The following is a 12,985-nucleotide window of genomic DNA, read 5'->3' on the forward strand; positions in this document are numbered from 1 at the left end:
TTGGTTAGATTAGCTCCACAATCTTCCTTGGTAGGAATGGAACGATAGCTGTCCCCATCATGTCTGCTTTATACAACAGATTAAGGTCTTGTTTCTTCAAAGTGTGGTTATGCCAGGATCTGCAGGGTTTTAAATCTGGACAGGGTTGGGCCATTCTTTCACCCCCACAGAGCAACCAAACACATACATACATACAACTCTGCATACCCAACAGTGCCTTGTTTTTTATAAGAATGTGTTAAATTTAATTAATTCAGCTATTTGACTGAGGTGACCAAATGGATCCTCATTGCAGCTGCTAAGAAAGTCTCAGCAGCAACCTATAGGAGGAAACTGAGCCCTGACTTGAGTCATCAGTGGTCATTGTAGACTTTTTCAAAGAGCTGAATCATCGCCATGCGTCAAGGGAAAAGACTGCCCTCTAATCTTGCGAAACAAAACAAAACAAAATTTACACCTTAATACCTAAGAGGGAAGCTGCTCTACCCAAAAGAAGGAAACACTAACAGAGCATTAGAAATATGAATAAGAGATGAATCAAGTGTCCCCTGAGATTAAGATGTTCCCTTAGAGACTTGGGTCAGAACTGCAGCTTGATAGGATATTCAAAGCAGCCAACACTGCTGTCATTCATCTCATTTAAAATAAGGGCTGTCTAAAAGTTTTGACAAGGCCAAAGGTCACATTAGCCTCCTGTTCACTTCCTCTGTCGCTGCCTGTGACAATGAGATGTCTCAGGTGAATGCATGAATACTATGGATGCAACAATCTTCAACATTTTCAGCCTAAAGATGAAGTATACCACCCTCCATATGGAATTGGATTTGGGAAACATCTTTATCCCATGTGATTCTCCCACAAGGGTGTGTCCCACATGTGAAAACATAGCAGTGTAATTAAATATTTTGACATTAATGTCTATATTTGAAGACATTTTTGTAGGCTTGGGCTTATTAAAGAGATGCGACTTTCTTAATCTATGAAATCTAGTTATCACTTCCACAACACAGGAGTTAGGGGCATAGCACCTTGCGATCTGGAAAATCCACATAAAAATTTTTGGCCCTCCCTTCATACAAAAGAAGTCTGAATTATTACATATTACAAGATAAATATGTTGATATTATATAATACCGTACACATGTTTTATGCATTTCTGAATTTCTAGACTTTTTCTGTATCATCTGCTCACCTTTGTGTGTTGTCTGTGGCTTCTGCAAAACTCACAAAACATTCCCATTTAATTTCTTACGCTGACCTGCAACATATCAAAATTGTGATGGGAAAAGTCATGATGTGGAAGGAATAACTGTACAGTAATACCACCTATATTACAGAGCTGTTCAGAAGAGCAAATAAATTAAGGGAAAGAATTTTGGAAACTGTAAGGTACCATCAAAATGAAAGTTATTGTTGTTGTTATTATTAAAAGAATAAATCCTCTCTGGTTAAACCATAAGTAGGATTTTTGGTGCCAACGTAAATTGCTCCCAGGGAAAGCAGTATTGAGTGTGCCCTCAGTTGAGATGGGGAGCAGGACAGAGATTCCTAAGATATGAGCCACGGCTAGGGAGACCACTAAGCAGGGGCAGAGTAGAGATGGATCTCACCACAACCCACCAACTAACTGTAGCTTACTATTCTAACTAATTATTCTTCCTAAAGAATAATTTTCATAATGAAATGGATAGAGAGCTGAGCTCAAATCCAGGACAACCTAGGTTCAAGTCCTGCCTCTAACAAACAGTGGTTGCATGACCCTAAGCAGATCACTCTCAGTGATCTAGGTAACTTTACAACACTATAAATTACAAAAAAGAAACTGACCTGGGTTGGTAGAAATTGGTAGAGGTAATTTCCTCACCTGATGTTCCCTATACCAATTAAACCACAGTTTCAGTCCCTACTCTATCCCTTATTCTTGCTAACCACGGCATTGGTAGATTACAGAAGCTATCAGCCCCATCTAAACTTTGCGCCCTAAGGCAAGGCTCCAGTCACTTAATTCTGTTACAATTCTGTCTGAGGACATTAACTAGCTGTATGACCAAGTCATTTTCTCTCTTTTCACATCAGTTTCACAGCCACAAAATACGGAAAGTTTGACTGGGTAATATCTAAGGTCCTTTTCAGAGTTGACATTTTATGAACTCTGACTCTTCTATTGGGTAAGCTTGCCTTAAAGACAATATTCTTTCCAGAGGTTCCTTGTACTGGGTTCCTTCTACTATACTGGGTTATAATCTATAGTAATTTGTATGTTCAAACTCCTCAAAGAGCTAATTATGCTCTAGAAGTGAGACAATATTTGGAAGCCAAAAGAGTCATTATTCTTCGAAATGGGCTCTTGGTAGCTTTCTCAAGAACTCATTTCATGAACTCCAGCTCAAACAAACAAACACATGTTCCTCTTTTTTGTTTCCTCTTTTTGAGCAATTTTTAAGAACCCCAAAAAGGCATTACCACAAGTGGAAAATACCTCATTTTTCTCTTTAAAAATATGTGCATTAGCACCCATCACAACTACTTCCCCATCCTTTGTTAAAGTAAGCCATTCTAAAGAAAATGAAGAGGTAAACATTAAAGTATTTATGTATTGGCAGAAAAATTTGGAAAAATTAGAAAATTGCTTTCCCTACATCCAACTTTACTCTGATTCTGATTCTCTCTCTCTCTCTCTCTCTCTCTCTCTCTCTCTCTCTCTCTCTCTCTCTCTCTCTCTCCCTCTTTCTCTTTCAAGTTGAAAAAAGTGAAAATTTCAGTACTTCAGTTGGTTATTTGGTCAGCTTTGTTGTTGTTCAGTCATTTCCAGTCATGCCTGACTCTTTGTGACCACATTTGGGTTTTTTTCTTGGCAAAGATACTTGGAGTGATTTGTCATTTCCTCCTCTGGCTCATTTTACTGATGAAGAAACTGAGGTAAACAGCATTAAGTGACTTCTAGTAAGTATCTGAGGGCACATTTGAACTCATGTCTTCCTAACTCTAAGTCTACACCACATGCACCACCTAGTTGTCCTTGGTCTGCCTCATGCTAATGAAAGGATTTAATCACCTACCCTTCCTCTGACTCGACCCTCAAAATTGACTACTTGGACCTGACATAGGCTACGTGACTATTCTGCATAAAAAATTATGAGGATGATGATGAGGATGATGATAAGAGTTGTGTTGAGTATGCTTTCAGATAACTTTTAGAAGATGAGCTTACATCTATATATTTTTATTCACTAACAAAATAAACAGTTGTTTCATTCCACTGTCTGATAATCTAAAGAATGTTAATATAAAAGAAAAATGGAACTTATACCAGGACCATTTCTATCTCAGCTTCACATGATGGATAAAAACTTCTGCATAGTAATACGAAATAACTTTCCTATAATAATAAAGATGAGAAGATTGAGATGACAGTGTTCATCTTATAAAGAAAGCAAAATTATAAGTAATAGTAATGTTTTCAGTGAGCTTATAAGAAGATATGTTTATAACCCAACATTTTAATTCAATTTTTAAAAATCAATCATTTTCTCTACCTTGGACAAACATTAAACACAAAGGGATGATAGTAGAATGACTGCTTGTTTTGTCTGAACTCCATTGACTATAAGAAAAACGTGAGTAATAATAGCAATAAATACCCTCAAAGTTCAACCCCTTGTCAATGCCATAAGGACACTAATGAATGCTAGCCATGGTGATGTTCAGCAGGACTTTAAATACTCTTAGACTGCTGTAAAAGACAAAGTAGGAACCTGAGATGCTTGCCAATTGAGTTCTAGTGATACCACTGATTGGGTTAGCATCCCAGCCAATTGAATGTTCCCATGAATCTAAGAAATAGATGGGGCAGCATAGGGTTGCAGATGGGCCCTACTAAAAACCATTGTGACGATCAGTTTGACACTGAGGATGGTAGCATAAGTGGGATTCTTTCATGTTCTAATACCACAAGAAGTCAAGATACATTGAAACAAACCAGAAATATCAATGACAGAAGAGTTATTACAGATAATAGGAACCCGAAGTCAATGTTCATAATGGATTATGCAAGGAAATCATAGAAACTACTTAACACATAACTGCAGGCTATAAAAATTTAGCATCTACGAAATAGCTAGCAAGTCATAACTTGGTGACTACAATTATGCAGGAGTAATTTAGTATGTAAGGTAGCTACGTGGTACAGTGGAAGGAACTCTGGGAGTTAGGAATTCCTGAGGTCAGTCTGTTCTCAGATTCCTACTAGCTGTGTGATACTAAGCAAGTCACTTAACCCTGTTTGCCTCAGTTTCCTCATCTGTAAAATGAAGTGGAGAAGGAAATGGCAAATCACTCCAGTATCTTTGCCAAGAAAACCCCAAAGAGGGTCATGAGCAAGACTGAAAAGTCTAAATAATGATAACAAGAGCTCACTATCTACCATCAATGAGCAGATGACAAATCTCCATATAACAAATGCAGAACTCAAAACGTATTTTAAAACTGAACCATTGACCAAGACTAGAATGAAACTATTATCACAAAACTAACTGCTATCCCATCCTACTCCCTGGGACCCCTTCCTCTGAACATGCAGATTTTGGTGTCTTTTTTTTTCCTGTAGGATTGAACTCAGCATCAGGTTAAGCCTATCTCTTTTGCTTTTCAGCATATTGTACTCTGGGGGCAGCTAGGTGGTGCAGTGGATACAGCACCAGTGCAGGAGTCAGGAGGACCTGAGTTCAAATCTCACCTCAGACACTTGACGCTAGCTATGTGACCTTGGGCAAGTCACTTAACTGCAACTGCCTCATCCTGGGTCATCTCCAGTCATCCTGATGAATATCTGGTTACTGGATTCAGGTGGCTCCGGAGGAGAAGTGAGGCTGGTGACCTGCACAGCCCTCCCTCAATCAAAACAAAGTCAAATGCAAGTCATACCATCATTTCTCTGATGGCATGGTCTTCTTCGGCAACGAAGGACGAACACATGTTTGTCCTGCTAGTGCTTAAGACAGCGCCTGGAATATAAAAGTGGTAAGAAAATGTTTGTTGATTTGTTGACTACAATAATCCAGACATAAATAATGTCCCCTCTTGTTCATATTCTCTTCTACTAAGAGGTCTAATTGAGGGGTGAGGTAGAAGAAGGGAAGGAAGAGAAACAAAAGATGTAAGCTGGCTTCTAAGTCCCTGAATACCTAGCATTTTAGCTCTGATTCATTTTCATTTTATTTCCTACTCACCCCTAAGTTACAATATCTGTGAGTATGTTGGATATTCTCAATTACAAAACTCATAGCACACTATCATGATATCATTCTATTATTAAACAGACCTGGCTAAACTTCAGGAAAATCAAACTTTCTGAAACTTGAAAATGACATAATGCTGATACCATTCAGTTTGCCTATAAAGTCAGTGTTAAACCAATTCCCTTGCATCAAGAATATAGCTGGACCCATGGTCAGCCCCGATGACTCTCTGCTTGTCTTCACTGCAGAATATTAGTTAGCAGCCAATCTACAGTAAAGCACCATATACATAATGTGGAATTGGCACTCTTTTTAATCTATCATGTGAATATTATGACATCATTCGTATGATCATAATAATCACCATTGTCTGTATGTAAAGTGTGGTAGTTCTGCTTTTTGTTATGTTTTGGTTGGGATTGTTTGGGTTTTTGTTTTTCTTTTTGAAAAAGAAGGAGGGGCAAAAAGAGGAAACAGGTATGTAGACGCAAAAGATTTAGAAAAAAAAAGATTTCCACATTAATTGTTGCTGTCAAATTGTGTAAAAACTACTCTGATGCCAGAGGAGGCGGACAAACTCTAAAATACCCTATCTATAGCAATATCTTGCAATGTTCTTGACCATTAACTAAACAGTGTCTCAAGATGGAAGGTTGATTGCCACTAGAAAGATAATGCCAACAGAAACCACCCTTTCTTTGAAGTCTGATGGTGAGCTGGGATTACACTGAAGAAAGGGGATAGGAAAAATTCATTGTTTGCTTCATGTGAAATAGATGAGTAGCCCCAAAGACTTTGGTAGCATTGCTAAAGCTCTCCTATGTTCTGTGATGCATTTTACCTCTGTCAGTACTCAGAGGAATACATGAATAAGAAAGTGTGCAGTGTGCAGGGTATGCAGATTTTCCAAGTCCATGTTTAAAGCTTGTATAAAGGCAACAATTGAATTCACTTGCATTTTTCCTTTCGCAATATTTCTCTATGCTCAGAAGGGAATACTACTCCAAAGGGAAATCAGAAGATACGTTGTCTTATTCTTGATGTCTGCCTAGGCCAGGAAAGGTAGACTATACCCAGCTCTTCTTGCTAAGAACTTTGTAAGAAACTAGAATGGAAAGCTAAAAAAGAAAGCTGAAATTGCAAAGGAGGAGCCAGAGCGCAGGTGGGTAGAGAAAGAGCTGGCTATGTCCACATAAGTATATTGTCATTTCAATCAAAAGTCTTCTTGAGCCAGATTCTTCTATATGCTTGTATCACTAGTGCTTCGCATAGTGCCTATTACATAGTAAGTGTTTATTATAAATGCTCATTGACTAAGTGGCCCATTAACACTGAGGTTATGTCAGAGGCTAAGTTTTTTAGAAAACTGCATTTATATCCCACCTGATACAAACCCTACTTGGAGGAAGGAAGGAAGGAAGGAAGGAAGGAAGGAAGGAAGGAAGGAAGGAAGGAAGGAAAACCTATGTTTTTATGTTTTCTACATGACGCCAAATTCAAATGTAATTTCCTACAGCGAGTGTCTGATAGTGCCCCAATTGGTAACAATTTTCTCCTCCAAGCTCATAGGATTATTTTGTTTTATATCCACCATTTACTATTGCTTCATTCAAGGATCTCAGCTCTCCTACTTTCAGTGTGACAACTGGCCCTTCTGAAACTCATTTTCTTTCACCTCTAAAATGTGGGTTATTAGACTAGATCGCTTCTAAGATCCCTTTTATCTCCAAATCTATAATCCTATGATCTACAAATGGGTCTTATGTTATTTGTAGTAATATCTTATCTTTCATTAGAATAAAAGTGATCTCTGTGTTATCTAAACATTGTATATCCTCACCACATAGCAGTGTGAAGTACATATGTATTCTGCACACAGTAGGCACTTAATAAGTGTTTTAATTAATATCTAAGTGAATGACATCAAAAACAACCAGCTGACCCAACAGGAAAGTCGATGTAAATGGAGCTCCAGTACCAATGCTATACAGGCAAACAAACAGCTGGTTGCTTGAATTTTTCATTTTTCAGCCAGCCCCACTGTTGTTTTATAAGCATGGTCTTTTCGTTGCTTCGAATTCAGGCCACTCTAGCCTCAGAAAAATAAAGTCTCATAAAAAAACATAATTTTTCATCCAAAGTGATTTAGAAACCCAAAAGCAAATGTCAGTGACTGATGTCCATAAAGGGAGTTTCATTTCACAACTTTAGACTAATATTTCGAAGTTTTATTTCCCCAAAACATAATTATACTTCCTTCCAAAGCTTTCCTAGTTCTTCCCTCAGGCAAACTTGCCTTTTTTCTGATGTTTGCAGAAATAAACCCTTCTAAGAAATAGACAAAAAAAGATGCATTTCTTTAAAAACTCAACACGCACACACACACACACACACACACACACACACACACACACACACACCAATCTTCATCTGAAATTGAGGACCCGGCAATGGTTTGAACTTCTTAGATTTGGTGTTTATCAGAAATCAAAAGACGCTAAATTCTTCCAATGTTTCTTGCTGCCTTTATGGGAAGGCTTCTTAGTCATTTTTGTGTTTTGGGTGCCTTTGGCAATCTGAACTCCTTAGTACAATATTTTAAATGCATAAAATATAATACATAGTACTACAAAGAATACAAATTATATTGAAATATGTTGCTGTTTAGTTGTTTCAGTGATATCCTACTCTCTGTGACCCCATTTGGGGTTTTCTTGGCAAAGGTACTGGAACTCTTTGCCATTTACTTCTCCAGCTCATTTTACATATGAGGAACTGAGGCAAACAGGATTATGTGATTTGCCCAGAGTCATAGCTAGTAAATATCTGAGGCCAGATTTGAATTCAGGAAAAGGAGTCTTCCAGACTCCAGGCCCAGCACTCTATCCACTGTACCACCTACCTGCCCTATATTGAAATACAATTATAAAAAAAATTAAGTCCATGGTCCCTAGGTTAAAAATTTCCACTGTGGGAGTACAATAATACCAACTCTGCCAATTATCTTATTTGCTTCTCTGAGATCCTCTGAGCCATCCTTTCATTTGGCTGCAACTACTTTTTGTCCTCTGGTTTCCTTTATACTGAGAGTATCAAAATGGGTGTGTCCTTCCAGTGGCATATCAGTTTGTTGATTCCAGGCCTCCCAGCTCACATATAGAGAGTACCAACAGTTAAACTAATGTTTGTAGAAAGAAAACCAGCTGCAGAATTCTTAGCAGCCCCTGCCAACGAAAGAGACAGACTAAGCCTAAGAGCCGTTTTGTATTTTTATCCTTTCTGCTAGTCACCATAGCCAAAAAAAGGAAAGAAAAAAATCTATCACCCATTGGCCAATCTCATGTTGATGGATCTCTTTGTCCTTAGCTGGGCTGGTCTTGACAACAGACACAGCCTATTGCTGGGCCTGTAATCAAAGCCTTAATCAGCTTTGTAGAATCTGCCAGTGCTTGAACTCAGCTGGCAAAGCCTTTGGGTACTCGCTGTCACTTCTATGCCAAAATAAGGCACTGAAGGAGTACTTTTGTAGAGACTGCCCATTTCTAAGTTGCAAACAATATGCAGTATATTACACAACAAAAGTGCACTTTTAGAATTAAATTCTATTTGTTAATAACTTAAATCCATTTTATTTAAGCCAGAAGGACCTTGGAGGTCATCTAGTTCAATGCCTCGATTCTGCCTATGAAGAAACTAAGGCCCAAGGTTGGTATGACTTGCTCAACGTCATACAGGTAGTAGATAACAGAGGCAGGATTCAAACCAAGCTATGCCCACTTCAGTATTCTTTTCTCAATATCTAGACACCGTAGTGCTACCCTCAATGCATTCAATTAACTAATCATAGACAGGACTCTGAAGAAAGGAGAGGCAAGATTGGAGTATGGATATAGGGGAAGGTAAAATTCATGGATAACATTATTTAAATAAGGATTCTAGTGAATACTCCTCAGAGAATCAGAGCTTTCAAAAGAGAAAACTGGGATATAGAAAGAGGGAACACATGGGTTGTGAAGAGAAACTGTACCTTTGCTTAGGGTATGACTTTGCTTTATTAAATTACAATTTCTCTACCACCCAAAAAATTGTCAATGCCAATGTCACTTTTTTAACTTCCATGTTTTGTCAAAGAGAAATGACTCCAGAGCCCCTGCCCAGAGAAGTAGAAAGAGTCTCCAGAACAAGACTTACATTGAAATCTCATTCCTTGAAATTCGGGAGTTTGAAAAAAAATTAAGGCAAATTCAAAATAAAGGGCTTTTGAATTATCCAGGATCTTATTTTTACCACTAGAAAAGCATTTAACAAACTAGTTCCTTCAAGGATTTAATGCTGGCTTGTAAAAAAAAAAAAAAAACCAGGAGTTTCAAAAATACTGACCAACTTCAAACAGAGATCCTGCAGAACTCTTTCAGCCTATTTCTCCTTACTGATTTACTTGCTAAAAGTCTCCAAGTTGTTAGAAAGATGAAATTTCCACTTCGAGTTACATATTAAATATACTCTGTATTAACTGTGCATTTTTAATGGAAAAACTTTCTCCAAACGGCTATGGATCACACTTGCTTCAAATTAAATGTTATTTTGAATTAACCAACATTGAAAGAATGAGGTTTTACAAGTGTAGCCAAGTCATTTAACTTTTCAGTGTCCCAAGTTATGTCTAAATGATGCCAAAACACCCAGTCAATTCACTTTAAAACCCAGTCACTCATTTAGATGTTTGACCTAAATAGTGATGAACAGCTAACTGTAATTTAATTGATTGAAACAATCAGATACTTGGGGATTATGTTGACATGATCAGAATGTTGATTGTGCCCTGGATTTTAATCAGAAAGGTCTGGGTCCAAGGGCACACCTCAAAACCTTTCTGTGATAATCTTTACAGATTCCTTTATCTCTCTGGGTCTTTTTCCTCATTTCACAAAAGGGGGTTATAAGAGGAACTACGATATCATGAAGATGTTATGAGGCTCAAAGGAGATAATTTTTTTAAGTCCTATGTAAATATGAATTAGTGTTTTATCATTATTGCTCATGATTTTCCATGATTATTTTAAAATCTGGACACGCTACTCATGTAACATGCTCAGTGAGCAAACTGCCTCAATCCATTCAGGTCAGTTACTGTTTTACAATTTATCTAGCTCATTAAGAAGGTAAGAGGCTTGCTCAGTGTCCAATAGACAGTATGTCTTCCTTACTCCCCAAGACTATCTCTTTTCTACAATATCACATCACCTTTCATATTTTCAAAGAGAAAAAGATGATAATTCTTCTAACTGGTTTATCTTATGCAACAGGAGATGGGAAGGAAAAGTAGCAGCACAAAGCAGGCAACAATCCTATCAACCAACAGTTGCTTCCAAAGTTTTTATAACCACTTTTCGGAAGAGAGGCGTTTGAGAACTGAAAATACACAAAATAAAGGGGGAAAAAAACCAATCAGCACCTCTTAGATCAGTTTTTTTCAGGAATAACAAAGTATTAGATTCAGACTCTACGAACACAATCTCATTACAACCTTTCAAAAAGTGAAAAAGATCAATTAGATCATTTTTATTTTAGATAGTATTTATCTTTATTATCAAATAACCTGTTCCGATGATTTTTCTTCACAGAACTGTGATGGTGTGATATAGACATACCTTCAAACTTTGGGTTGTAAGAATGACGCAGAGAAAAAAACACTCAAAATATATAATCACACGATTTTTTTCAGTTCTTGAAAAAAATTACCTTTTCCTACACTCAGTGACTGGAGAATGGATGTAATGCCGTGGCTTTTATCAGGCACCAGAGAAGGAAATGGTCTCATCTGATAGAAAAATAATTCAAACCCCAAATCATACCTTATAGAAGAGGGACACCCTAGAAAAAGTTTTATTCAATTGGCTCCTACCTGGTGCTTGACACCTCGGCCCTTTTCAAAGGTCTGACCAGCTCCATGTGCTCCAAAAAGTAGCTTGCCAACCCTAACAAAACTGAAAAAGATCACAGAAGTTTTTTAAATATTTGGCTAAACCAGCTTATTTAACAGTCTCTTTATATAGGATGTTTTTATTTTTGATCCTATATCCCAGAAATTTGATTTTCTTGGAAAAGAAAATGGAAACGTGGGTGGGCTCACTCTCCCTGTTTCTTTCTGGCCCATTTCAGTGTGTGTCTGTGTGTGTGTGTGTGTGTGTGTGTATGTGTGTGTGTATGTGTATGTGTACGTGTGTGTGTGTGTGTGTGTGTAGGTATGGATAGGTTGAGTGTACATGCATTTCTTCCAGTTTTTCCCTCTGTTATTTATTTTGTTCCCTGTCCTTCTCCTTCCTCTCTTTCATTATTTCTCTAGCTCTTGTCCTTTCAGGACACATTTCTTTACTCTAACCAATCTTCTCAAATTCTCTCTAACTCAGTGAATCTCTCTCCATTCCCCTATGTATTCTCAATACAAGCCTTATTCATTGATCACCAAGCTAGCCATTGAAACACTGTACAACCCCTATCCAAGTCAAACATCTACATGACCAATAATCCAGGCTATAAAGCCATCTGTCTGGCTTTTCATCCATCAAATCAAGTGTTCTACAATCCATTTGATTGCTCTGGTGAGCCACCTTTATGCTAACAAAAAACAAACAAACCACAAACCCACCCTACTTTTGGCAATGTACTTGAGTCATTTGGGACATGGCTTCATTTTCTTTCCATTCCTTTCTGTTTCTCAATCTCCTTCTCCCCTTTCTCTACCTGGCCAAAGGAAAGTCTGTAAAGTTAAAGAGTCCCTTGGGCTTCTCATTTTCTGGATTCATCAATCTGGAAAAATAACCTAAGAAGCTAAGAAGTGAACCACAGGCCTACATCACTGAGTGATCCCTGACTAACTCCTCTGACTTCTCCTTCCCATGGGAGGCAGAAATGAGGCCCTGCAGATCTCTTAGGAGAAGCTGGAGACTAGTTAAGCAGATTAGCAGAATCAGACAGATGGCCCTGGATTAACTCTGCCTGCTGAGTCAGTCATTCCAAACACCTCCACTCAGCCTTACTCTTCCTCTTACTGGATAGACCTCCTACCACTCTCTTCCGCCATCCATTCACTCTGTCCAACTTCAGCTGGTCCTTCACTGCTATTCAGAAATCCTTTCTATTCACTTCTGTTATCTTCTTAAGACATTGAGATAGGTAGACATTCTAAACTTCTTTCCTCAAGCCCCTAGATTTACACACACACAAACACACACACACACACACACACACACACATCTCAGAGGACTGAGGTCTCAGAATTTCTCTCTGTTTTCATCCATCCCCCTCCTCCTTCTTTTTTGTATCAAAGGAAGAAGCATCTTTCCTCCTTTCCCTAATTCTTCACCTTCCCTCCATGATCCCATCTCTTATCACCTCCTTCAAATTCTAACTCCATCTTGCAGCCTCAGTTTCTTACCTCTGCTTATAAACATGGGTTCATAAACTGAGAACTGTTCAGAGGCCATCTAATTTGATCCCCTTATCATATAGACGAGGAAACTGAGTCCTGGAAAAGTAAAGTGACTTGCTCAAAATTACATAAGAAGGAAGCATCAGAGGCAGAATTCAAATCTGGGACTTCCAACTCCAGAACCAGTGCTCTTTTCTTCTATACTATATGCTTAGGTTTCCCCACCTTCTCCCTGAAAGAAAAATCCTTGGCTCTTTCTCAAGATTTTGTCTTTGTTTCTCGTCTTCACACTCTCTAAAATCACTCCCTTAGTAAA

The 12,985-nt window shown here is 38.1% G+C and overlaps 1 long non-coding RNA gene across 2 annotated transcripts in view; it reads right to left on the reverse strand.

Annotated features, from left to right (window-relative positions):
- Positions 1 to 12,985, reverse strand: part of LOC140529257 (uncharacterized) — a 287,201-nt gene that overhangs the window by 173,908 nt on the left and 100,308 nt on the right. Inside the window, exons 3-5 of one of the 2 annotated variants that reach the window (XR_011975472.1) lie at positions 11,143 to 11,224; positions 4,924 to 5,003; positions 1,193 to 1,258 (exon numbers count right to left, since the gene is read on the reverse strand). This is a non-coding gene — a long non-coding RNA (uncharacterized lncRNA). Of the gene's footprint in view, positions 1 to 1,192; positions 1,259 to 4,735; positions 5,004 to 11,142; positions 11,225 to 12,985 lie in introns of both variants that reach the window. The other variant, XR_011975471.1, reaches the window with a different exon arrangement.

This window comes from Notamacropus eugenii, chromosome 2 (assembly GCF_028372415.1).
Source record: "Notamacropus eugenii isolate mMacEug1 chromosome 2, mMacEug1.pri_v2, whole genome shotgun sequence".
NCBI classification, from domain to species: domain Eukaryota; kingdom Metazoa; phylum Chordata; class Mammalia; order Diprotodontia; family Macropodidae; genus Notamacropus; species Notamacropus eugenii.